Source organism: Bactrocera dorsalis, chromosome 2, assembly GCF_023373825.1.
Source record: "Bactrocera dorsalis isolate Fly_Bdor chromosome 2, ASM2337382v1, whole genome shotgun sequence".
NCBI classification, from domain to species: domain Eukaryota; kingdom Metazoa; phylum Arthropoda; class Insecta; order Diptera; family Tephritidae; genus Bactrocera; species Bactrocera dorsalis.
In genome coordinates this window covers 79,445,021-79,458,099 of record NC_064304.1, presented here as the reverse complement: position 1 = coordinate 79,458,099, position 13,079 = coordinate 79,445,021, and positions in this window count along the sequence as shown.

Here is a 13,079-nt window from a genome sequence, read left to right as displayed (position 1 = left end):
AGACATGTTCAATAATATTCATATTTGGACTTTGGTGGTGTATTTAATTGCCTTGGAGTATAATAAAGCAACCAGTCCTTAACAATTTGCGCCGCATGCATCGGATCGTTATCTTGTTGAAATATCCAACCGGAACCGAGCCCTAAATTATCCACCAAAGGCTTCAACTTATGTTCCAACAGAGACTTATACTTATAACCGTCCATTTCATCTTCAATAAAGTCCAACTTTCTAACTCCAGAGGCCGCAACAGCTCCCCAAACCATTACGCTGGCGCCACCGAGCTTCACAATTGATACTACGTTCAAGCGTGGCGTTAGTTTTCCTTCAAATTTTAGCCCATTCATCACTACCAAAAAGGGTGAATTTAGAATCATCTGTAAATGAAACTTTTTTCCAAAAATCCATTTCCTTTTCTGTGTGTTTTTTGGCGAACTTTAAACGAAGTTTTCGGTTTTTTCATAAATAAAAGGCTTTTTCCGTGGTGTTCTACTGTGGAATCCGTTATCGTTTAGAGTTTTTTTTTTATTGTTCTTGGTTGGATACTCATTTGTGATGTACTTACTATGCGTTCGGCTAAATTTGGAGCATTTACTTTTGAATTTTGGTCTACTTCAGGCTGACGTCTCTACGAGATTGTGTTTTTGGGCGTTCACTGCGCGGTTTATTTTCGTTGGAACCATTATTACCTTACTGTTAATATTACAATGTACAAAGTATGAGATTTGAACTGTATGTAGACTTTTGTCAAAGCAATTTTTGAGTTTTTCTTCCATATATTTGTTGTTTTATGTTAAATAATGATTTTTTTTAGTTAATTGTTATTATAATAAATATTAGAATAAAACTGTATAAATACATTTTTCTAAAAACTTTTTGTACTCTCATATCAATGGAAATAGGGGGTGTATGTAGACTTTTGTCCGCCACTGTACATGATTAAATAAAGACACCTTTTTTTTTTGGTCCAATAACGGTAAATTGCAAATATCTCAAAAACGCATCCATAAAAAAAATTTATTCGATTTTCGAAATCAGCGAGCGATTCCACATACAAATTGGATAGTGGCGTTCATGGAACATTTTTGCTGTAAACCAGTATTATTTGTGCCTTAAATATTCCAGCAAACACATTAACACGTTGGGTGGAATTTAGAGATAATTTATGGGAAGATTTCGTTAGAGATGGTTGTAGTGTAGATGTTTCTTTGAATATTTTCCCGAATAAGGTGATCCTGGTATTTTTGATCTTTTGAAATAAGAATATACATACCTATGTATGTCCATAAGTATATTTAATGAGCTTTATGATAGCTCAAATAAAGAACAGAGTAATGCTATTGATAATGTTATTCGTGAAGTTCAGTATTACAGGATCAAACGTGTTTCGTTTTAACAGCCCATGCAGGTTGTGGGAATACTTCACATAAGCGGCTATAATTCGTAAATTGAATTCACTTAATCTTCGATGTATTTCCTCTGCATTTAGCGGAATTGTTTCACATTATTGATTGGTTTAAAGATCCATGGTGTCCATAAATCTGAGGGAAAATACAGTACGAATAAAGAAAAAACATATTAATCTAGTTCTTTTAATTCGGCGGCATTATTCATTATTGTTGAAATTTCAATGTGCCCGTTACTTATCACATGTGTATGTAAGCGTTGTTGAAAGACTTATCCGACGGTTCACAAAACAACAAATGATTAAATGATTTGCGCTGGACAGTTTGGTGAAGATTTGGTAGCAATTCCAGCAAATTTGATAGATGTGTTGAATCTAACATATGTAGTACATGATATTTTGGAGATATTGATGAAATCACTGGAGTTGCTCGTGGAAAACGTATTTTGATTCCACCCATACACTTGTCGCAATCATGGATTGCAATGTCATTCAATTTCCAAAGAACAACTACCAAAATCCAAGGACAGACATGTGATAAAGTTGGAATACGCTCAATACGCTGTTTTTTCGCATGGTCAGTTTGACGTTGCAGCCAGTGTAGTTAGATCATTTGATTTTTATGCAATACCATGTTCAGACCGAAAAGAAAAGATTAGATTACATTTAAGCATTTCATAACCCAACAGTGTTCTCACTGCCGTTAGAAAGATCAAAAAACAGCTGTTATTGTCATTCATGAAGTCACATCGCTTAATATTTATCAAAAGAAAAGATTGTCATATAGTATTTTGAAATAAAAGCCGTCTTTTTTAAAATATTTTCCATATAATAGAAGTAGTGGATGCATTTTTTCATTTGTTAAGTCGATTTTCAGGTGAAATTAGATTCATTGCTTTAAAAAAAATTTGTTTGTTTACATTTTTTCCCCTTTGTGGTGTCTAAATCAGCTGTGATAATGTAACAGATTTCCAATGCTGACAAGAGAGATTTTGCGTGGATCAGTTTCAAATCATTTCAATGAAGTGATTTGGAACTGTCATTTTTGTATGGCGAAATCTTGATAAATTTATAAGATTAGTGGGATAAACCACTCAACAGCCGAAAACGTGTGATTATGTGTCGATGTGTCGGTCTGAACATGGTATAAGTAATGATGGCGTACAAGATCATTGGCAAATGATGAAAGGGTGTTTACGAAAAATATTGTTTACACTGAAGTTTTGAAATCTTTGTAATATATGGTAAAATATATAATTATTATTATATATTATTATCATTTTAGATTTAGTTAAGTTTAAATGTTTTTCGATCTTTGAATTTTTTCATTCATTTATTTCCTAATTTTATTACCTTTTTCTTGCTTTCATTGCATACAAGCGATTTGATTTCGTGATGACAGAGGATAGGAATTTGTTTGACAATTTACGATGGGAGCAAGATTTTGTGCAAAGTTACAATGTCGAAACTGTGGCTTCAATAAAGAATGAATGCGATTTACTCAAAACTGAACGCGATTCTTTGAATTATAACTGCGATCAATTGAAGAATAAACGCGAGAAATTGCGTCAGAACGGGAAATTTCTTCAAAAGAAGGTGCTATTCTACGAAATTGCTGATCCCTATGCCGATAACTTTCCGATATCATCTGAAGAATAATTCTACGCAACAGATGACAGGATAATTTGTTTGTTCAAAAGATTTCAAAATGGAGCAAGGAATCAAGACTATGGGTATTTCCTTCAAAGGATTCATCAATATTTATACTAATTATTTTGACTTCTACAGGTGTCACATATAACCACAAATTCAAATTGGCCGATTGGATTTGATTGTTCATTCAGGGAAGAATTAAGCCAAAACCACAAACATAACAAATGATTTTGCACCATAATGAATTAAAAATTTATATTTTTTCAAATATAATTTTTGTAAATTCTTTTCTACAATTTTTTTCACATTTTGTTCAAATTCTTCAATAAAATTTAAATACTATTAACATTGTTAATAAATTGTATATTCTATTGGTCGAATTTGGCCGAATACAGAATTACCTAAAAATAACGTTAAAGTTTGTCGAAAATATTTTCATAATACAATCCTATACAAAACTAAGGTCGCCAAATTAATTTTAATATATTATGCATGTTCAAATGGCATATGTATGTAATTTGAATGCAAAAACAAACATACATATGTATGTACAACTGTCAATGTGTTTTAACGTGAGTATCTGCCACTTGTAGGCTCAAATCCACGGTGTTTTTTATTGCTAGAAACACGTAGATCAGTATAATGCGCCGATCAACGCCCCAAAGCATAAGTGCATGCACAACACTATACCTTGGGAGAACCAGAGCAAAGTGCCGCAACACACTTACACTTTGGTTCCAATCGGTTCGGGTGAAAACCAAAGGAACACCCTAGCCACCTTGGTCGGGTACGAGGCCTACCTAAACTTCTGCCGTACTTTGGGTCCGGCACCCGGCCGCAGTGCGACTCCACATTGGACAAAAGCCCTTCCTGCATTTAGGTTTAAACCACAGCCACCACGAATCTCCCCAAAGGGCCGAACCCAATGAGCAGATTGAAGCGAACTCCAAGGGCAAACTGCTCCCCGTGGTACCATGTTTTAGTCTTTAGTGTGACCTGTAGACCACAGTGTTACCTGTGATCTACTGCCAGTCGGGGACCCTAAGAACTCCTAGGAATTCCTAAGGACCCGGCTGTATGAAATGTTGTTCGTCATTTCATTTTTGTGTTTGTTATATAATCGCAAACCCATTCAAAGAATATGATAATCATTTCAATATAGCACTTTTCTGACACCTCATGACCATGCCGACATTCAATTAAACCAGACACGTGAATGTCGGACATAGTGCATTTGGATTTTAGTCGCCTTTTACGACAGGCATGCCTTACCGCGGGAATATTCTCAATCCCCCTCCCCGCAGGGGGTGTATGTATGTACACACATATTGTCTTCCAGAAAACGGAATGTACAGTGAATTACGTTCTGCGAATTTTAATGCTTTGCAGACGTTTTTCATCAAAACGCCAAATAACAAAAATGGTATTATGGCTAGTAATATTGCTTCTTAATTTTTATGAAATTAAACATTTTGGTAACCGTGATCACAGAGAAGCTTACGTTTTTGTTGGCAAATTTTAAATTACTTTCCTTGGTACAGCTGATGGGCTGTTATTAAAAAAGGGGAATCCACAAATGCAATATTATTCCTGTAAATTAAAAGCTACTTTAAATTTAGTATTCTAGCTCCTTAAATGTTTTTTGTTATCAAAATCAAATGAATATTAAAGAAAATATGGGCCGAAAAGAGTTGACAATTATAGAATGGGAAATCATAATTGTCTACATAAGTACATGTAAGGTAAGATAAATCTTATTCTCAAATATCTGAGCTTGTGACGCGTATTCGGTCAGCAGTCTCTAAAGTGGTTAACCGATATAATAGGCCACCCGCCCAAACTGAATGAAAGTGACAAGAGAAAAATCTTCTTCTTCTTCTTAATTGGCGTAGACACCGCTTACGCGATTATAGCCGAGTCCACAACAGCACGCCAGTCGTTTCTTCTCTTCGCTACGTGGCGCCAATTGGATATTCCAAGCGAGGCCAGGTCCTTCTCCACTTGGTCCTTCCACCGGAGTGGAGGTCTTCCTCTTCCTCTGCTTCCCGCGGCGGGTACTGCGTCGAATACTTTCAGAGCTAGAGTGTTCTCATCCATCCGTACAACATGACCTAGCCAGCGTAGCCGCTCGAAAACTCCCAACGTCGACTCATCGGTTGTTGTCATCGTCCAAGCCTCTGCACCATATAGCAGGACGGGAATTATGAGCGACTTATGGAGTTTGGCTTTTGTTCGTCGAGAGAGGACTTTACTTTTCAATTGCCTACTCAGTCCGAAGTAGCACTTGTTGGCAAGAGTAAGCCTGCGTTGGATTTCCAGGCTGACATTGTTGGTGGTGTTTAAGCTGGTTCCAAGATAGTCGAAATTATCTACAACTTCAAAGTTATGACTGTCAACAGTGACGTGAGAGCCAAGTCGCGAGTGCGACGACTGTTTATTTGATGACAGGAGATATTTCGTCTTGCCCTCGTTCACTGCCAGACCCATTTGCGTTGCTTCCTTGTTGAGTCTGGAGAGAGCAGAACTAACGGCGCGGGTGTTGAGACCGATGATATCAATATCATCGGCATACGCCAGCAGCTGTACACTCTTATAAAAGATTGTACCTGCTCGATTAAGTTCTGCAGCTCGAATAATTTTCTCCAGCAGCAGATTGAAGAAGTCGCACGATAGGGAGTCGCCTTGTCTGAAACCTCGTTTGGTATCGAACGGCTCGGAGAGGTCCTTCCCGATCCTGACGGAGCTTTTTGTGCTGCTCAACGTCAGTTTACACAGCCGTATTAGTTTTGCGGGGATACCAAATTCAGACATCGCGGCATAAAGGCAGCTCCTTTTCGTGCTGTCGAATGCAGCTTTGAAATCGACGAATAGGTGGTGAGTGTCGATTCTCCTTTCACGGGTCTTTTCCAAGATTTGGCGCATGGTGAATATCTGGTCGGTTGTTGATTTACCAGGTCTAAAGCCACGCTGATAAGGTCCAATCAGTTTCTTGACGGTGGGCTTTAATCTTTCACACAATACGTCATTAAAATTGAAAGACAACAATTGTCGGCGTCATGGCAGGACTAACGGTTACCAATTATTTTCAGAAAATAACAACAACAAAAAAGCATCGGTTTTGTCACACAACCTATTTCCTATGAAATTTAGTACTGAAGCGCTCACATACCCAGATGGCTGGGTCGATCAGTTGTGCGGATGACCAACTCATATGAATAAAATTCGCACATTTCTTGAAGATAACAACAACGATTTTAAAGCGAAATTTTTTTCGTTTCTTCCCCCGCAACCCATTACCAACTCGCTTACTTTTTTCAGTAGTGAATTATTTTGCTACTGGGTAGCGGCGACTTTTAAGGTGTTAGTATTTATGTTAATATTTAAATGTTTCAGAGAATTATGAATTTATAGATCAAATTCTCTTTTAGCAGTTGGGTTGTGTACAATGTCATTATGACTATAAATTAAATAGAAAAATTTGCCCCCTAAGTTGGGGCAATGACTGGTAGATAAGAAGAAACTCTACTATCGAAAAAGTAATCGGCAGTAAAAGTACATTAGGGGTATTCTCTTGCTCTTGCAAAACCCTTGCACGGTGCAAGAATTGCATATATTTCCACTTGGGGCACCGGCACAACAACAAACACACGCAGAAAATTATTTGCAATGGCTGTAAATATATCAGACCAAAACCCATGTATATTTGCGTGCAATGTCACGCAAAAATATAATTGCAACCCTATTTTAGCTGTCATTTTACATAAAGACATATTACGTCGTTAAATTGTTGAGGAAAGTAAGTTTTAAATAGATTTTACAATTTTTATTTAAATTATAAAGATCTGCAACAAATCTTTATAATTTAAATAAAAATTATAAATTTTTTTGTTAAAAATGTATGCAAAAAGTGCGCCAATTCACAATAGCCATGCATAATAGTCATTCACAATAAATTGACCGAATCAGCCGTTCATATATCACTAGATTCTGCAATGGGTGCTCTCGTGCCCTTGTATATTTCGGTATAGTATTTTTGCAATCTGCAATCTTGCAAGACCAAGAGAATACCCCTATTATAATTCTATGTTGTTATGCATTACAGAGCTAAGAGAGTAAGTTGGGAATACAACAAGTGCATTTTGTATTGCTGTGCTGACAGCAGTGTTCTGTTGTACTGTGAGTTTATTCAAGATGTGGTTTAAAAGAGTGCGTTATAGCCGTGGGGGGAACCGTGGCTAAAGCAGTAACCAAGAATAAAGGGATGTTCAACTTATTCCAGTGTGAGAGCACCTCAAAATTAGCGTTTTTTATAACATTTTCCATTATGGCCAGATTGAAGAAAATAATAATTTTTGGGCATTTAAATAAAAACCCCTAACATTTAGTACGAATAAAAATTACTATCTAATGGTTATTTATTATATGGAAAAACTATTTAAATATTTTAATAGTATATTAGAACAACTGATTTTTGACCTTTAAATACCCAATAAAAGGATTTAAGCTTGTTAGCTCTCAATCAATAAATGTTTTTAATCATTTTCCATTGAAAATAATACTATGATGCGTCAAATTACAAAACGTTTTATGAAATACCTTTAAATTTCTCAAATTTATTAAATTTTCATTGTTTTACATTTTTTATCTTTGACAGTAACATTGACTGTTGATTTGGTTGTGAGAGAGATCGGAAGGTAAGAATGTGTTGCTGTCGAGGCCGGTAGTAATTTGTGATCTAAGTTTCGATATCCCGATTTTTTTATTTGTTACTTTTTCAAGATTTCCAGTTGGTGATGGGTATACTTTTTTATTTATTTTTTCCTTATCTTCCCTAAAGCTACACTTATTCATTGTTTTGTATGTGAGTTTGTCTCTTCTTTTAAGTAGTGTTGGACATTGTTTGTGGTTAAATCTGTGTTTCTGTCTGCAATTAATGCATTTAACTTTAATGCAAGGTGAGGGGTCGTGAGTTGAAGAGAAACAAACACTACATTAGAGTCTGATTTACAATGTATTGCTGTATGACCTAAGGCGAAGCAGTTTTTACACTGCATTGACGATGGGATATATGGCTCAACCTTAACTGTGAGCCATGCAATGTTATGTATCTTCTTTAGGTTCGTAGGCACTAAAGGAAATAACGTGAAGAGAAGTGTTGACAAGCTTACCGTCTATTAATTTAGTAATTTTTCTGCATTCTATGGCTCTCTGTTGACTAAGAATATCTACTATTTCCGTTAGATTACTCAGACAGCTTGAGTATATGGCTCCTTTGACTATCTTTAATATTGGAGGCAAATTAACAGATATATCACGTAAGTTAAGGCTTGGGAAGTCATAGTAGGGGAGCCTGGAGTGCTAAATTTGCATGGAGACTTACTAGATTGTCAAGATATCGTTAAAAAAAAAAGAAAGTCTGGGTGAAGTTTTCCATTTTAGTGGGGAGAAGAGCGGGTAATTATTTTCAAAAATGTAAAAAAACAGTCACATAAAAATACTCAAGCGCGTCAGTCATTTATGGTATATACGCGCATTGTATTTCTGATAGTCGATATACAGTTGTGTTCACGAAAATAGTAGTGCGACAGCACATAACACTCCAATCTTATTGCTGACATGTTCTGTCTTGCAAATTGAACATTTCTACAATACTTTCGTAGAACAGAATATTGTTAACAAAAAAACACCAAAATGCCGTTATTTTTATTTTGATTTGCTATCTTTATGATATATTTCAATATTTGCACCAAAAATCTCTTGTTCATTAAAATAGTAGTGCTTGACGGGAATAGTTGAAAAAAATTAAAAAAATTTTTATTTTTAATTTTAACTGACATCAGAAAGTGTATTAAAATAATATAGTAATTGTGTGATATAAATTTGTTGAAACAGCTCTTTATTTATTGTTTAGTGGGTTGAAAAAAGCATTGCTCAATCAAAAAGCGAAAGTTAATTGGTAACTTGAGAGATCAGGGCAAAACATATAAATAAATCGAAGAAATGATTGGATGCACTGCTCCGATGATATTTAATGCTATTCATCATACTATTAAGCCGGAAACTCGTTGTGGTAAGCGCAAGACTACATTTCTGGAGGACCGACGAATTGTGCGATACAGCAGAGCAAAGCCTTAGGCGTCGTCAAAAATAACTAAAAATGAATTGAATCTACTGGTCAGTGCTGTCACAGTTAGCCGAAGGCTAATAGAAGCTAATTTACATGCAAGGAGTCCGAGAAAAGTACCCCTTTTGACGAAGAAGCACGTCAATGCAAGAATAAAAGATTGCGAAAGACCATATGTATTGGCCCGTCCAAAAGTAGCACAACATTTTATTTACGGATGAGATAAAAATTATTTTATTATTTTTTTTTTGGTGGTATAGGCTCCAGGCAGTATGTTCGTTGTCCCCCAAACACAGAATACCACCCAAGGTACATCACACAGACTGTTAAATATGGTGGGCTAAAGACTATGGTGTGGGCTTGTTTGTCGTATGCTGGCGATGGTCCAATCTCTTTGATCAGTGGTATTATGGAACAAGCAGTGTACATTAATACATTGAAAGATGTAATGCTACCGTATGCTAATTGGAAAATGTCGTTAAAATGGACATTTCACCAGGATATTGATCCTAAACATACGAGCAAACTAGCTAATCAGTGGTCTGCATCTGAAAACATCTACTTGATACCATGGCCAGCACAATTTTCGCACCTAAACCCTATCGAAAACTTATGAGGCGATGTGAAGAGAAGTGTAGCAACAGCAAAGCCATCGAAAAACACAGAGCTTTGGCAAGTGTTTAAGGAAGCATGGGCTCAAATCTATGTGAAGCGTTGTAAGGACCTTATTGATTCCATGTCACGCCGATGCCTAGCTGTTATAAACAACAACGGATTTATAACAAAATATTAGACCTTAGGAAACATATTAAATATGAAATATTTACTGTTACTTTCATATTCTTAGTATTATCGTCTTTTTTAATAGCCACTACTATTTTCTTGAACACCATAATTTTTCAATTTTATTTTAATTTAATAACTATCTGACAATTATATAGAGGCATATCGTTAATCTGACGATTTAAAAGTGGAAGAATTCTGTTTGGTTCTTGTTTTTGTTATAGGATGTAATAAAAACAGTTAAATTTTCTATACATAATATGTATATATTATGTATAGAAAATTTAATAATTTACTAATATGAAAATAGAAAAAATAAAATAAAAAAACATGTAAATTTTCGTCATTCGAATCATCGTCGAAGTTGGTTTCCACTTCTTGAACTTCCTGATAACCGGCTTCGCTTTACGATACTCCAAAACAGTTATACACTTATTTAGAGTTTGTGGAGTAAACTTTTTGATTTTTTCATACGTTTCTTCGCCACAGAAAACACATGTAAACGGGGAAAAAATAGAAAACACCACAAACAAACAAAAGTGTCAAGCACTGACAACAACCACGCTATGGTGATCAGCTGAGATGGCATCATGGCAGACGTTAGTATGAGAACGGTGCGAGAGAATGAGAAACAAACAAAAGTGTCAAGAGTCTACTAACAACAACCACGCTATGGTGATCAGTACACTTGACCTTTTGTCGACGATTTTACCTGTATCGCCCACGGAAACTGTCAGATTATATGATTTTTGTGATTCTGACAGAATTACTTTAAAATGAAAAAAAAAATTTATCGCGCTGAGTATTTCAAGGTGACGTTTTTTTTGCAAATTTATCAGCCTGCAATTTCTCTAAGTCACCCTCAAACTGTCAGAATATACACTCGTCTTCATGTATTTAATTTACCATCTCTTAATCTTTTTCTCTAATCTGACGAACTCCCCCCAACGCATGCCTCCATATTAAGGGCTCATATTTAGTAGGGGTACATAAAAAGGTGCAATGTTTCTCCCCATAAAGTTTTCGCTTAAGTAACTGCAAAAATCCCCTCTTGGGCTCCCCTACTATCATGTGTGTTGTTCAGGTTAGATATATTACTTTTTGTTGCCTATTCTGTTCCAAGAACTGCGAAATAGTTTTGATCTCTGATTCCAGAATCGGAGGCCATGGTTGGTGGGATGGCTTAGTAAATTTTTTATTTAAATTTCACTTTAATCTTGTCTTGATATATGTCTGCACACCATTGAAGAGATATATATTTTGAAGAGAGTCATTGTCTTTAAAAATTATCACAAAACAGCAACACAACCGTTGGAAGCAAAGACTTTCTTTCGCTTCAAGGAGAAGTAATAAGCACGTGTGAACTGTTCAGCAGCCTATTACACAATGGAGTTATAGAATTTAAATTGAATTTACAATTTTTTACAATAATATTTTTCTCACAAAATTTAAATCAATTATAAAATATTAAATTATCGAACAAAGAACCTATCTCTTCATAATCCAAATATTTCCAGGAAATTGTGGGTTTTCCTTCTTGAAAAATTATATATTCGTCTTCCTTATAGTAAAGTTTTTCTATCTCTCTTACTTAAGCTTTCTCCTATTCACTTGGAAATTGCAGAAAATGTAACCGTGTGTGTGAACAGCTGGAAATGTTTCAATGTGTTTGCGCAATCTGTTACCTCACGCCAAAGATAAAGAGATGTTTAACTCCTCTCTCACTGGAAGTGAGAGAGCAATTGCTAAACGTCAAAACCACCTAAACTCGAGCAACTGTCAAAGTATAGGTGGTTTTGACGTTTAGCAATTGGAAGCGAGCGATGGCCTGATTGAAATCTTACCAAAAATATATATAAACAGAGGGATTTGTTGCATCGTTCAAGACCACTTATAAAAAATTTAAAACAATGAAAATTAAGTAAATATGTGATATTTAAAGGTAGTTGATGAAACGTTTTGTAATTTGAAGCATCATAGTATTATTTTCAATGGAAAATGATTAAAAAAATTAAATGAATGACAGCTAACAAGTTTAAGTCTTTTCATTGGGTATTGAAAGGTCAAAATTCAGTTCTTCTAATATACTTTAAAAAGATTTAAATAGTTTCTCCATATAATAAATAACCACTACATAGTAATTTTTATTCGTACTAAATGTTTTAATTTAAAATGCCCAAAAATTCTTATTTTGTTCGATCTGGCCATAATGGAAAATGTTATAAAAAACGCTTATTTTGAGGCGCTCTCACACTGGAATAAGTTTAACAACCCTTTATCCCTGCCTCACGCTCTGAACACATATGTAAGTTAAATAAGTTAAACAATTCTTTTTTTTTTAATTATTTATTTTATAATAATTTGGTGAGCTACTGCTGCACCTTATGAGCTACAACTTATAACTAAAACTTAAATCTAAAGAAAAGTATATCTAGAGCCTATGTTTACTATTAGCTACGTGGCTTTGCATTGTTTCACTATTAATAGCATCAAGAGACCAATGCAGTGGCTGACGTGAGGTAACGAATTTCCTTATCTTCTCAATATCTTCTGTTGTTGTTGTTCCGTCTGTGGATGAGCTATTTGAGTTAACTCCTCCCCTTCTAGTTGTAGGCCGTCCTCGGGCTTCCTCAGGCTGTCAATAACAATCTTTAGGGAAGATGCGCGTCTATTTTCTTTTAATTTTTGGAGCACCTTCAAAATAGAAAATACAATAGCTATGATGAGGAGGATAGCCACGCTAAACGTTGCGTGCCTTGTTGTCAGTTTTTTATCTATTTCTCCAATGTATTGTAGATTCTTGATGTTAAGCCTTTGTAGGTATGATAGACTTAGAATTTCTTGGTGTCCAGTGATATTCAAGAACGCCGATGTCGCTGAGCTGGGATGTCGTCTAACAATATTTTTCATGTTCGAGAATAGAGACCCATTTATTTCGACTTCTTCATCGAATGTCACCAGAAATGTACCATAGATGGTTTTTCCGGAACTGTTGTCCATTTTTATAACAGCAGTTACATCATTTAAAATGATGATACCGTCGTCTATTACTTCCAATGGTTTTAGGTGGCAGGTACGAGTATTGCAATGTGCCGTGCCACCGGAGTGTAGTTG